A 13,710-nucleotide genomic window follows, 5' to 3' on the forward strand; every position below is an offset into this window, starting at 1 on the left:
ATTTGGCAATAGTTCGCCATTTCTTTTTTCTTATTTTTCCGTCTCCACCACTCTATCGAAATTAATCACTTGAAGCTTAAGAGGCTGTTCTTTGAAATCCATGTTGTTTACTCATCATCGACACCTCAATGAATGAGTTTCTTAGGTATAAAAAGTCTGCTTATATATCTTTTATTTCATTAACATACTGTCTTTCGAAGAAGTATGATCACGTACTATAAAAGAAAGACTGGTGGTGATTTAGTGAACAAGATTATAAATAACTTGCCTATTGAAGCTCATTTACCTGGATATCAGTATTGTGGTCCTGGTACAAATGTAAACAAACGATTGGCACGTGGAGGTTCTCGTAAAAATCCATTAGACGTTGCTTGTAAAGAACATGATATTGCTTATGCGCAAAATCTGGAGGATATTGCGACAAGAAATAAAGCTGACGAAATTCTAGCTAACAAAGCTTGGGAAAGAGTGCAAGTTAAAGATAGCAGTTTTGGTGAGAAAGCAGCTGCCTTCGCTGTAGCCAACATTATAAAAGTTAAAAGTAAACTTGGTATGGGTGTTGATATGAAGAAAGGTAGTAAGAAACGAGGTAGAGGATTTAAAAAACGCCAAGCACGAAAGAAATGTAGAAAAATCAAAAAGCCGTCAGTTACATTGAATAAAATTATTAAGACGGTCTCGAAAAGTAGTGTGCCTAACAATCGAGCTCTTGTAGTTATTTGTTCGGCTATAAAAGGAGCCAAAGAAGCTGTGAAAAAGGCTGGCGGTAAAAGGAAAATAAATATACCACATATTTTACCTATTCCTAAAGTTGGTGGAGCGCTTCCTTTTTTAATTCCATTATTTGCTGCTTTAAGCGCCACTGGAGCTCTAGCTGGAGGAGCTGCTTCAATAGCAAAAGCCGTTAACAGTGCTAAGGCCGCTCAAAATTAATTGAAAGAAGCTCATAGACATAATAAAACTATGGAAGCTATTGCTATTGCTAAAGGACATTATTTGAAACCATATCGTAAAGGTTATGGTCTTCATCTGAAACCATATTCCAGTGGAAAAGGTTTAAAAAAAAGCTCGAAATAACTTTACCTACTCGAGCACTGACAGATCATGATATAAGAAAATATGCTAAAATACTAAAAATTGCAAATTTTCGAGGTGTTTTCTGCGTAATGCTCTGCCAGCCGATGGACCACGATATAAAGAGACAGCTATTGTAAATTTAGATGATAAGTGTGGACCAGGTACTCATTGGGTGGCATACAAAAAGAAAGGTGATGAGGTTATGTACTTTGACAGTTTTGGTAATCCACAACCTACTATAGATCTATTGCTTTATCTCAAAGTTAATAGAATCATGTATAATTATATTAGATATGAAGATTTTAATATATATAATTGCGACCATCTTTGTCTCAAATTTTTTTTAAATAAACTATAGAAAAGACTAGTATATAAAATACTCATTCAAAGAATGACTATCATTTGACATGAATCTGTCATGGAGAATACACTGACATTGAGTCTCTCGTTAACATCATCCGTACTCGAAATATATTATTTTCCACCGATCGAATTGATACCAAACAAAAAATTCGTTCTTGGTCTAGTTAAGTTATTAACATTTAATTCAATACCAAACATTGACGTTGGTTATAATAAGTTTTACATTGAAGGTCAAGAAGCTATCACTTTACCGACTGGTAGCTACGAAATAGAAGATATTGAAAGCTTTCTCAAAGAAGCATTAGCATCTAAAGGTATATCGTTTAGCCTGAAACTAAATAATAATACTTTACGTAGTGTCATTCACTGCAGTCAAAAAATACATTTTGAACCAGAAGATTCTATTGGATCAATTTTAGGCTTCACTAGACGTACACTCGTTGAAAACGAAACACATAGTTCTAACTTACCCGTCACTATTCTCAAAGTCAACGCTTTACGTGTAGAGTGTAATATTACTACAGGCTCTTACATAAACGATCGCAAAGTACCTACTATATATGAATTTTTCCCAGCAGTCCCACCTGGATATAAGATTAAAGAAGTTCCCTCTCAAGTCATTTACCTTCCAGTCGCTGTGAGGAGCATTGATCATTTTCAAATTTGTATAGTTGATTAAGACAGAAACCTAGTTAACTTTCGAGGAGAAGTCATCATAGTGCGAGTACATATAAAGACCATATCTTAGTAATGGGTATCATTTACAATATAAAGACCCGTCGAGGCTATATTAAGAGACAAAAATGTCAATCAACAACCAGTCAAGAGCGAGCTATCAGACCGCTCACACCTCAGAACAGACAATTCCTGAAAATCTTGATACTGAAAGTCGTCGAAAATCGTGGAAGAAAATATTGTGCATATTAGTGTGCTGTATAAAACAACAACAACAATATGGAGGGAATTCTAGACATTCATTTAGGTGTCGCTTTCGATGAGTCTATAGCTCATTATGAAGTTCATACGCATCAGCCTTATTCATTATCATATTTCAATAATAGAGATGAAATCCATATAGCAATTCAACATCAAGATTTATCTCTGCTTCCATAACGCAGTACGAGGTGTGATCAAAAAGTAAGATGAATTTTTATTTCTCTCAAAAAATATTTATTTATTCATCAATTTTTATTTTATCTCCTTCAAAGTAATCCCCCTCGGGTATAATGCACTTGTGCCAACGCTTTTTCCAATCCTCAAAGCATTTCAAAAAATCATTTTTTGTGATCTTGTTTAGTTCATCCTTCGATGCCGTCTTTATCTCCTCAATCGTGGCAAAACGCCGTCCATTCATGGGCCTCTTCAGTTTTGGGAACAAGAAGAAGTCACAGAGGGCCAGATCTGAGGAATACGATACCTGTGGCATCGTTACTGTGTTGGTTTTAGCCAAAAATTCGCGCACAAGCAACGATGTGTGAGCAGGGGCGTTATCATTGTGCAAAAGCCAATTTTTATTTTTCCACAAATTCGGACGTTTCTGGCGGATTGCTTCGCGCAAATTGCGCATAACTTGTAGGTAATATTCCTTATTTACTGTTCTACCCTGTGGCAAGAACTCATGATGCACCACGCCCCTGCAGTCAAAGAAAACTGTAAGCAAAACCTTTACATTTGATCGAACTTGGCGTGCTTTTTTTGGTCTTGGTGATCTAGAATGCCTCCAATGGGACGATTGAGTCTTAGTCTCGACGTCATAACCGTATACCCATGTTTCGTCACCTGTTATAACCCTGTTGAGTAAATCTGGATCATCGTTGACGTCATTCAGTAGCTCTTGGGCGATGCTCATTCGACGTTTCTTTTGGTCGAAATTGAGCAATTTCGGAACAAACTTCGCTGACACACGTCTCATGTCTAAAACACTCGTCAAAATTGATTGGCACGAACCAAATGAGATGCCAATATCATCAGCAATTTCTCTAATGGTAATTCGACGATTTCCCAACACTATTTTCTTCACTTCTTCAACATTCTCATCAGTTGTTGATGTGCTGGGGCGTCCAGAACGAGATTCGTCGTCGGTGTCTTCTCGGCCTTCATGGAAGAGTTTATACCACTTGTAAACATTTTTTTGGCTTAAAGTAGACTCACCGTATGCCATTTTCAGCATTTCAAGTGTTTTGGAACATTTGATTCCATTTTTCACACAAAATTTAATGCAAACTCTTTGATCCATGTTTTTAGACAGCAGCAAATCGTGGAGCACGCAAAACACTTCTAACCTTGATGCCTCTCACAAACAAACCAAACATACTACAAAGCTGTAATTTGGAACGTATGTTCTAGACGAGTGTACCGACATAACCAAATAAAAAAGTCGAAGATCGAACGGACGTAGCCCGCTAAATTTTAGAATTCACCTTACTTTTTGATCACACCTCGTATGATTCATAATTGTGGTCGGTTGACCAAGCCTAACGGTACTACGCCAGTGGAGAACACTTTATTAGTCAACAACGCCTTCTGTCATTTGTTTGAGGAAATACGATATGAAATAAATGCTATTGGAATTGATAAAGTGAAAAATGTAGGCTAACGAGCCTCATGAAAAATTGGCTTTCTCTCAATCCATGTCAAAGCTCTATCGCTGAAAATGTCGGATGGAATGGTGATAACAATGAAGTTTTAATATGTAACGCTCAAGATTTTTTTAATGTGACTATCCCTCTCAGTATGTTGCTGGGCTTTGCTGAAGATTATCGGAAAATTGTAGTCAATGTCAAGCATGAACTTATTCTCACAAGATCAAAAGATGATTTGAATGCTATTTTAAGTATTCCAGAAAGGAATCCTGATGCTTCAGAAAAATCTAAAATTACTTTAACTAAGGTTGAATGGTTGATGCCATATGTGATGGTTGCAGACAAAGAAAAAATCAAATTACTCCTTCAGATTGGACGATATCGTGCAATTACTATCAGTTATCGTACTTGGGAAATGTATGAGTATCCAAAATTACCTCGTACATCAAAGCATGTTTGGAGTGTTAAGACTTCCAATCAATTGGAAAAGCCTCGCTTTGTTATTTTAGCTTTTCAAATTAAACGTAAAAGTTCAGCGAGTGTTAATTCTAGTAATTTTGATCATTGTAATATTAGTAATGTAAAGCTATACCTCAATTCACAATGCTATCCGTATGGAAATCTCAATTTAAATATCAATCAAAATCAGTTTGCTGTTCTCTACGATATGTATACTAAACAGGCCAAACTATAGACAGTATGCGCTCCCCTCCTCCTCCACACGCTGTGGTCCACACTAAGTCAGAGCTAGAGAGAGGGAGAGAGAGAAAGAGAGAGAGAGAGAGAGAGAGAGCACGCATCCTGAAGTTAGAACTATAGACAGCATGCGCTCCCCCTCCTCCGCACGCTCAGGCCCTATAACAAATGTATGCGTGTATAGCTAATATACACAATATGCATCCTCTAAGGTACATGTGGCATTGGCTCTAGTGGTAGAGCGCTAGCCTGCTAACCCAGAGGACTCCGGTTCGATTCTCCGGTCTGTCTCTTCATTTTTTTCAAAAAATCGTCGATATTTTCTATTTGTTTCATTCTCAATGTAGCAAGTAAATTGTCAATAATATATATTTATAACTTTAAAAAAAATAAAATAAAATAAACATTTAAATTTAATTAGACTGAAAGCACTAGGTATAGGGTCCCTAGGGACTAGGAGTCCTAGAAACCTTCCTCAAAAAATTATAAATAATTATTAACATTAATAATAATTAACATTGAAGGGTTAGGCCAGGGAATCAAAGGGTTAAACCAGGGACCCCCCGACAAATTATGTTAATAATAATCGTTAACAATAATAATTATAATTAACATGAAAGGGTTAAGCCAGGGGGGCCAAAGGGTTACGGATCCCCTGCAGATATGCTGGAACATACATTGCTATACTACTACTTTTGATGATAACGTGAAAAATTTTATTGAAGATTTAGATAATTTAGGTATTGCAAATTTATTAGTGGACGAAAATAATCCAAAACTCATAATATTCCAAAAATTAAAGAGTATGTAAACCTAGAACACATGAATGATGAAGAAAGAAATTAAACAATTAAGCTAATTAACGAGGTTCGAGACATTTTTTATCTACCCGGTGAAGAATTACCCGGTACTAATTTAGTCATGCATGAGATCTGTAACGAAGGCAGCGCCTTATTCGGCATTGAGGTCACCAATTTATTAAGGGGAGAGTAAGAGAGGCACTTTCGCTCTTTAACAATCGGGGAACGAGAGGATAGGTCGAACGAATAAATAATTTTCCTTAATTAAAACACACAACTTAAATCTATTCAGACAAACAAATACAAAATCGGATATAATAAAGTTTACATCACGCGCACATGTACAGAACAACTTAAACTAACGCGGGAGGATAAATGGCCCGGCGACTAAATCGCCTTGACCATTTGCCTCCTTATAAATGAAACAATACGTCGAAACCTCCGGTGGCGAGGGCGACACTGAATGCCCTGCTGCAGGTGTTGTCGCCACACGTTGCCTCGTCTCGCCCTGGTCTAGTCTCTGCTGCACGTGTACTTCTTTTTCTCTCTTTGCGCTGCTATTTCCAAGTTCTCTCCTTAACTTTCTTCCGGGAACTGTCTCACGCGACTTGACGCATGGTCAGCGTTCGCACTCTCGCCGGGCTCTCCCACCAAGCCCACTCATTAGGTCGCGCGTCACACGCCGGCCCTAACCGGCATAGTGCGTGCATAGGCGCGCACTCTAGCATGCTCGCTAACTCTCTCTCTCTCTGTCTCTCTCTGCCTCATAGTCGCTGCGCTCTTGCTTCTTCGGGCGCTCTCAACCTTGCTCGGCAATCTTCGGCGGCTGGAAAAACATAAAGGCCAGTAGTTAGGCGCAATAAATATATGCTCCCAACTCTGACCACGTCGCCATGCCGAGCGATAAGAGGGAGAGAGAGAAGGAGGGCAGACGAGGAGCAAGCGTGCTGCTTGCTCTCGTCACACCCCCTCCCAAGGCCAAAGCTCACTGCGGCCTGACTCTCTTCCCCCTTTTCCTCTCTCGACCGGCAACTTGCAGCCAGCGCTAAACGCTAAACAAAATAATAACCTTAATTAATTTCTTAATCATAACTTATTCTATAACTTAAATTTATTCTGATAACACCCAGATAGAACCAAGGGCAAACTCTTCATCCCCAAAATCTAAACTTAAACCCTTACAACAAAATGAACAAACTTCTCTCACCGAAGAATCGACCAATCCCGCACGCTATCATAGCAATTCCAACTCTAAAATAATAAATATTCGTTAAAAAAAAAAAATTACGCGTTTACTTTCCGTGGCGGTATGTAACGCTTAATCTTCGAAACATGTACCCTAGTGGTGCGATGTTTGCTCTTCGTGGCCAATTCATAAATCTCGGGCGAGATTACCAGAACGATTTCAAACTGACCGTCATATTTCGGATCAAGTTTCGCGTTCTTGCCCGCCGCTGCATTCGAAAGCGTATGCACTTTGTGCCAAACCAAATCGCCCACTTGGAAAAGAGCTCGTCGCCTACCTTTATCGTAGTACTTCTTTTGCTTTTCCTGTGCTTCGTCAATATGCTTGGCTACTAAGTCGCGCAACGCATTCAAACGTAATAGCCTATCTTCCCATGCCTTTGTATCCAACTTAACTATCGGCTTTACCTTATCACCATCCGGACGCAAGCCCTCACAGTCTAACCTGTACCCTAAGTAGGTTACCTCAGTGCAAAAGAAATCAGACTTTTCTAAATTGATTTCTAGTCCTACACTTACCAATCGCTTCAAAACGTTTTCAACCATAACATATGGCTCTCAAAATCTGCACTAACCACCAACAAATCATCAAGATACCAGAAAACATGCGGCTCATACTCTGGACCAAAAAGTGCATCCATAAGGCGCGTAGAAGTAGCCGGCACGTTAACCAATCCAAACGGCATTCGCTCGAATTCCCATAATCCTGAACCCATAACCTGGAACCGCAAACGCTGTATATTGTTTGCTATTTTCAGATAACGGAATTTGCCAACACGCCGCTCCCAAATCTATTTTCGACAGGTAAACCGCTCCGCGCAACCTATCTAAAATAGCGTCAATGCTAGGCATCGGATACGCGTCTACTTTCGTCACCTTATTTACAGGTCTAAAACCGAGGCAAAACCTATAATCACCGTGTTGTTTACGCACGATCACCGGCGCGTTACACCATTGACTATTCGACGGCCTAATTATTCTCGCTTTCCATAGCCGCATGGTTTCTTTCTGCGTAAATGCTAATATTGGAGGCGACATTCGGCGCATCGGCGTCTTTATCGGGCGCGCATCGCCTACGTCGATAATGTGCTCGATAACCCTGGTGACCGCTGGTGATTCGCCAGATTCCGGGACAATCCGGCGAACAAGTGCCATGATTGTCTCTTTCTGAGCCTTCTCGTATTTACTCAAACCCGCGCATTCAGCGTATACGTCTACTTCTCTACTAGCTGCTCTGCTAGCTGAAACCAATCGCCTTGGTCACCTGCCCGCCAAGCGCGATTACCGTAGTTGATATTAATATCCCATTTATTCCAAAAATCTGCACCTAAAATCAAGTCGTGCCTAAGTGTAGATACTACCGTCGCAATCAATCAATCAGTCCTGCCACCAATTTCCATATTTAGCTTTAAGTCCTCCCACGTTCGCGGTTTCTCACCTGAGATACCCTGTACGAATATCGTAGGCGGCCTTAACCGGTCCTTAAACCGTAAGCCAAGATTCGGCCCTACCACTGATACCTGTGCACCTGAATCTAGCAGCGCTGTATAGACTTGCCCGCCTATGTCGACCTTAATAAAGAACCTATTCTCTACTACTGCGATTGTTGCTGCATCCGATTCATTTACTGTTTGGCTAGAAAGCCCTGAGTTACACTCAGACCCTCCCCTCGCCGAAACGGACGGTGCGTCGGTACCAACGACCGTACGTCCAAACAACAAAACCCTGCTATCAACAAGCCCACTTCTATCGCGCGTGACCAAGACCTTTGTCGCAGCCCGCCCCGACGGGAGCGCAGCGCCTGAGCTCGTTTCCTTACCAACAGATTCTTTCACAGGTTCACCCTGATTTCCTAAAACAACGGCCTTTTCCGAAGCCTGCCCAACCGTGGGCGAAATACTCGAACCTGCCTCATGCACAGCGTTCATGCACAGCGACGGCAACTCACTTTGCCTCGCTAGGCACATCTCGAGCGAACTACCCGCCAAAGAATTTCTACCATGATCGATCGCATCTCGCGCATTTGTGTCTGGTAAAACTTTCTGTATTTTAGCATTTTGACTATTGCAGAAACCTTCTGCGCCTTTCTGTACCGAGTCGCGAGAATTTACCTGTTCGGGACCATTGCTGGTCTTACTGGGGAAATCTACGGCTACGTTACTCTGCGCCCGGTTCCTGTCTAAAGTCAAACTCAGCAGCTCACTTTCAAATACAACTTTCCCTACTCGATTTCCCAAACCTCACGGATCTACAATCTCATTTCTATCCTCTGCTAAACTCTTACCTTCTACTCTAAATGCACACTTGATTTTCACATCCTCATTTTCACGCTTATCGAATATGCTATCCGAGAAAAGATGCGAAGAACTGGCAATTTTTTTTTGCCTTGTTCTCGCCTTTTTTTCTCGCCTCAACCACGGTACCCTTGCCTCTTGCATAAAGCACTCTCTCTACCTGAAGGGCCCGCTCGATTCATCTTAGGCAGGAGTCGTCGAGCGGTCGACGGCTCCCGCCAAGATGTTTCCCTGCCTGGCCTGATTACAAGTAGGGCAATCTCTAAAAACGATCGCGTTCCCAATTTTCCACCCACGAATTTATCCTTGGCGCTTGTTACCTTGTGCTCACTGATTTACTTAAATCAGTGCTGATAAGCGCACTACCTGCTCTATTAATTGATGCCCTCGCATGTGTCGATTGCTCAGTTCCAGCCGCGGGCACGTTTAGCGCCGCACGGTTGCCGGACGGCCTGGCCTGAGACGGCATTGAAGCCTGCTGCTCGGCCTGGGCCGACCTACTGTGCATCGCTTCTCTTTCGACCCTAAAAACTGCATTCGCACCATCCGTGATGCCCTGTCTAACCTCGCGCCTATAAATCCAACGCGGAACAGCAGTTAAAGCTCCCCAGATTTGGCTTAGCGCCCCAGTGCTACATTCGCCCCGATCTCTGGCTTCTTGCTCGCGAGCGCGTCCAGTCGCGCTAACCGACGGCAGGCATGTCGCCAGTGGCAACGCGTTTTCGTTAACCGGCGCGGCTGCGCTCTCGCCCGGCGACCGAACCCGCTCGCGAGGAGCGGCAACACCAGCAGTTACCTGCGTCGCCTGCTTTCTCGCGCGCGTTAATTCAGTCGCCAAGGGCGTCACAGCCGTCGCGAGCTCATCGCCAAGATCTGCGCTCTGCGCCCTGTCCGCCGCTGCTTCTTGCTACTCGTCGCATAGCATTCCGGGATTTGGCCCGACGCGAAATCATTAGAATGTAACGGCGGCCGTAAATCTGGTCGTTCTTTCACCAACATAAATCGAAAATACCGGTCCTGTAACTCTTCTAAATCGCCGCGCAAAGTCAATCCGCGATAGCGCATCAACTCTAACAGAACGGCCGGCTCTGTTGAGTCAATTTTACGTTTTAATCTTTTCGCGTGCGCATCGCGTAATATTCTGCGTAAGACGATTCTGTCTCTACACGCTAATGACATTTTGCGCCTGGAAAAAAAAAAAATTTAATTTTTTAAGAGACTGAAATGCGAGCTACAAGAATGAACGTGTCTGAACCACGATCCATGTAATTCGACACTACTGCCAAATAATAAGACCGATTCTTTCTAGGCTCTGAGCCGGCGAGGAATCGCCTTGCATAAGCTAAAGAAAGAAACCGTTAATATATACATGTGTCCACTTACCAGAAAATATCACAAAACAAAACAGCAAGGCAAAGTTTTACTTTCTAAGAAATAGGAAACTTAAAATGTGTCGAACTCTAGCGCTCGAACGGCTCAATGACGCACGCGCGGCTACCCGACTCCCCGATAAGAAAAGGTCGTCGGTAGGCTCAAAACAAAACAATCCGAGAGAACAACGACGAAATTCCTTCTAAAAAAAAAAGTTCATAGCACGCGCGTTTTTTCCTTAGCTAACAAATTATTTTTCCTTTCTAAAACAACTATTAACGCTCGACCATTTCTCTCTATTATTACCCGATTGTTAACTTCCCCACAAGGGATGCCATGTAACGAAGGCAGCGCCTTATTCGGCACTGACGTCACCAATTTATTAAGGGGAGAGTAAGAGAGGCACTTTCGCTCTTCAACAATCGGGGAACGAGAGGATAGGTCGAACGAATAAATAATTTCCCTTAATTAAAACACACAACTTAAATCTATTCAGACAAACAAATACAAAATCGGATATAATAAAAGTTTACATCACGCGCACATGAAAAGAACGACTTAAACTAACGCGGGAGGATGAATTGCCCGGCGGCTAAATCGCCTTGACCATTCGCCTCCTTACAAATATAAGAATACGTCGAAACCTCCCTACCGCATTACGATGAGCGTAGCCGGCAAGTGATCGCCTGGCTACCTATCGTTTCTACGCGGCCGCGCATCACCATGAGAGAGAGAGAAATACTGGGAGAGAGAGATAACCTGACCTTTGTCCTTGGCGATGAGCCGGCAACGGGGAGTTGACCTGGCCGCTGGCTGGACGTCTTCCTCGGCGTAGCCCGTGGTGAACCCACTGGAAGTCATACCGTGCACGGTGGCGAGGGCGACACTGAATGCCCTGCTGCAGGTGTTGTCACCACACGTTGCCTCGTCTCGCTCTGGTCTGGTCTCTGCTGCACGTGTACTTCTTTTTCTCTCTTTGCGCTGTTACTTCCAACTTCTCTTCTTAACTTTCTTCCGGGAACGATCTCACTCGACTTGACGCATGGTCAGCGTTCGCACTCTCGCCGGGCTCTTCCACTCATTAGGCGGCGTGCGACAAAAGCGCTAATTGGTCGCGCGTCACACGCCGGCCCAAAGCGGCGCCTATGCAGGCACTCTAGCATGCTCGCTAACTCTCTCTCTCTCTCTCTCTCTGTCTCTCTCTGCCTCATAGTCGCTGCGCTCTTGCTTCTTCGGGCGCTCTCAACCTTGCTCGGCAATCTTCGGCGGCTGGAAAAACATAAAGGCCAGTGGTTAGGCGCAATAAATATATGCGCCCAACGCTGACCACGTCGCCATGCCGAGCGATAAGAGGGAGAGAGAGAAGGAGGGCAGACGAAGAGCAAGCGTACTGCTTGCTCTCGTCACAGATCTATACAACCGATGAACATCCTGTTGATTGTAGACCATATCAATTTCTTCATGTGATGAAATCCAAATTGAATCATCATATTGACGAGTTATTGAAAGCTGGTATCATACACGAATCAAAATCTTCCTACAATGTACCAGTTTGGATAGTCCAAAAATTAACCGATGAGAACGAACGTATGGTTATAGACATGTGCGAATTAAATGAGAAAACTCCTGCTGAATCATACCCTATTCCTAATATTACTCAAATTTTTGATCAAGTTGGTGGTGCTAAATTATACACAGTTTTAGATTTAGCTATTGGTTTTTATGAAATTAAAATGCATCCTGATCATGATCATAAAACTGCATTTAGCACTCCCTTTGGTCATTATGAATTGATACGTATGCCTTTTGGTCTTAAAAATGCACCTGCTACTTTTCAAAGATTAATAGATATTTTATTAAGAGGTTTACAAGGATTAGAGCTTTTTGTTTATTTAAACGATATTGTCATTTATGCTGATACTTTGAAGAGCATGATCGACAATTTAGATTGCTTGTAGAAAGATTACGTAAAGCTGGATTAAAGTTACAAATTAATAAGTGTAAATTTTTAATGCAACGTGTTAATTATCTTGGACATGTTATCAGTGATAACGGTCTTGAGCCTGATCCAAAAAATATTGATGCCGTGCAAAAGTTTCCTCAGTCAAAAAATGTCAAAGACGTTCGACAATTTCTAGGTTTGTGTGGATATTATCTTCGATTTATAAAGGACTGTACCAAAATCGCTAAACCTTTGACTAAATTATTGCGAAAGGACATAACTTTTCAATGGAACGAAAAGCTGACGAAGCTTTTCGTACGTTAAAAAAGGCATTGTGTGAAGCCCCAGTTTTACAATTTCCGGATTTAACCAAGGGTTATAATATACGAACTGATGCCTCTAGTTATGCGATAGTTGGTATTCTCTCACAAGGTCCTATTGAAAACGACAGACCAATTGCGTATACTTCACGTGTTTTACATGGAGCTGAATTAAGTTACGAAGTTTATGAAAAAGAAGCACTCGCGATTATACTCAGTGTTAAATCATTCAAATCATATGTTTACAGTCAATTTATAACAATAATAACTGATCATCAACCTTTGATTTGATTTCAAACTGCAGATTTAATGACTAGAGTATTAAAATGGATATTCCAGCTCTCTGAATATGACTACAAAATTATTTATATACCATGAAAATCTAATGCTTCAGCAGATGCTTTATCAAGAAATCCAGTAGAGTCAGTTGAAACCAATACAGTTGCCGAAATATACGTTCTGTCTCAAAAGGTCAAAGTCCCGTCATAAATCTAGTTTTCTGTTCTAAATTCGGTGATGCAGATGTTGATATAAAGTTTTTAATAGATTTTTCTTCAAATATTAATGTTATTAAAAGAAGCTCAGTACCACTAAACCTAATGTTTCATCTTGAAAAAAGTATTATTTTACAAGGATTATTTACAGAGAATATTGAAGTAATTTATAGTATTCAAGTATTACTTTTAGACCAATTTTTACATAATTGATAATGATTACAATTTACCTTACTATGGAATTATCGGTTTGAAATTTGTGAATGATACCAAAAGTATAATTGATTTTGAAAAGTCGGTTTTAATTTATTCTGATATAATTACACCTTTAAAACAATTAATAAGTCAAAAACCTAATAACAGATATATACGTATATATACGATTGATACTCGCATTATTAACAACAGAATTCGTTTATTAGAAACATATAATTCAAAATCCGAATGTAATATGTTATTTATGATCAGTATAGTTTCAAAACAAAGTGTTATAAAAGAATGTTTTGCAAACAATATTAATGATTCA

General features: G+C 41.2%; 1 protein-coding gene across 4 annotated transcripts in view; it reads right to left on the reverse strand.

Annotated features, from left to right (window-relative positions):
- LOC131669076 (glutamate receptor ionotropic, kainate 2-like) overlaps nucleotides 1-13,710 on the reverse strand; it is a 1,402,504-nt gene that overhangs the window by 407,065 nt on the left and 981,729 nt on the right. The window lies entirely within an intron of this gene.

The sequence above is a fragment of the Phymastichus coffea genome, unplaced genomic scaffold, assembly GCF_024137745.1.
Source record: "Phymastichus coffea isolate CEN01 unplaced genomic scaffold, Cenicafe_Pcof_1.1 PCOF00007, whole genome shotgun sequence".
Taxonomy (NCBI): Eukaryota; Metazoa; Arthropoda; class Insecta; order Hymenoptera; family Eulophidae; genus Phymastichus; species Phymastichus coffea.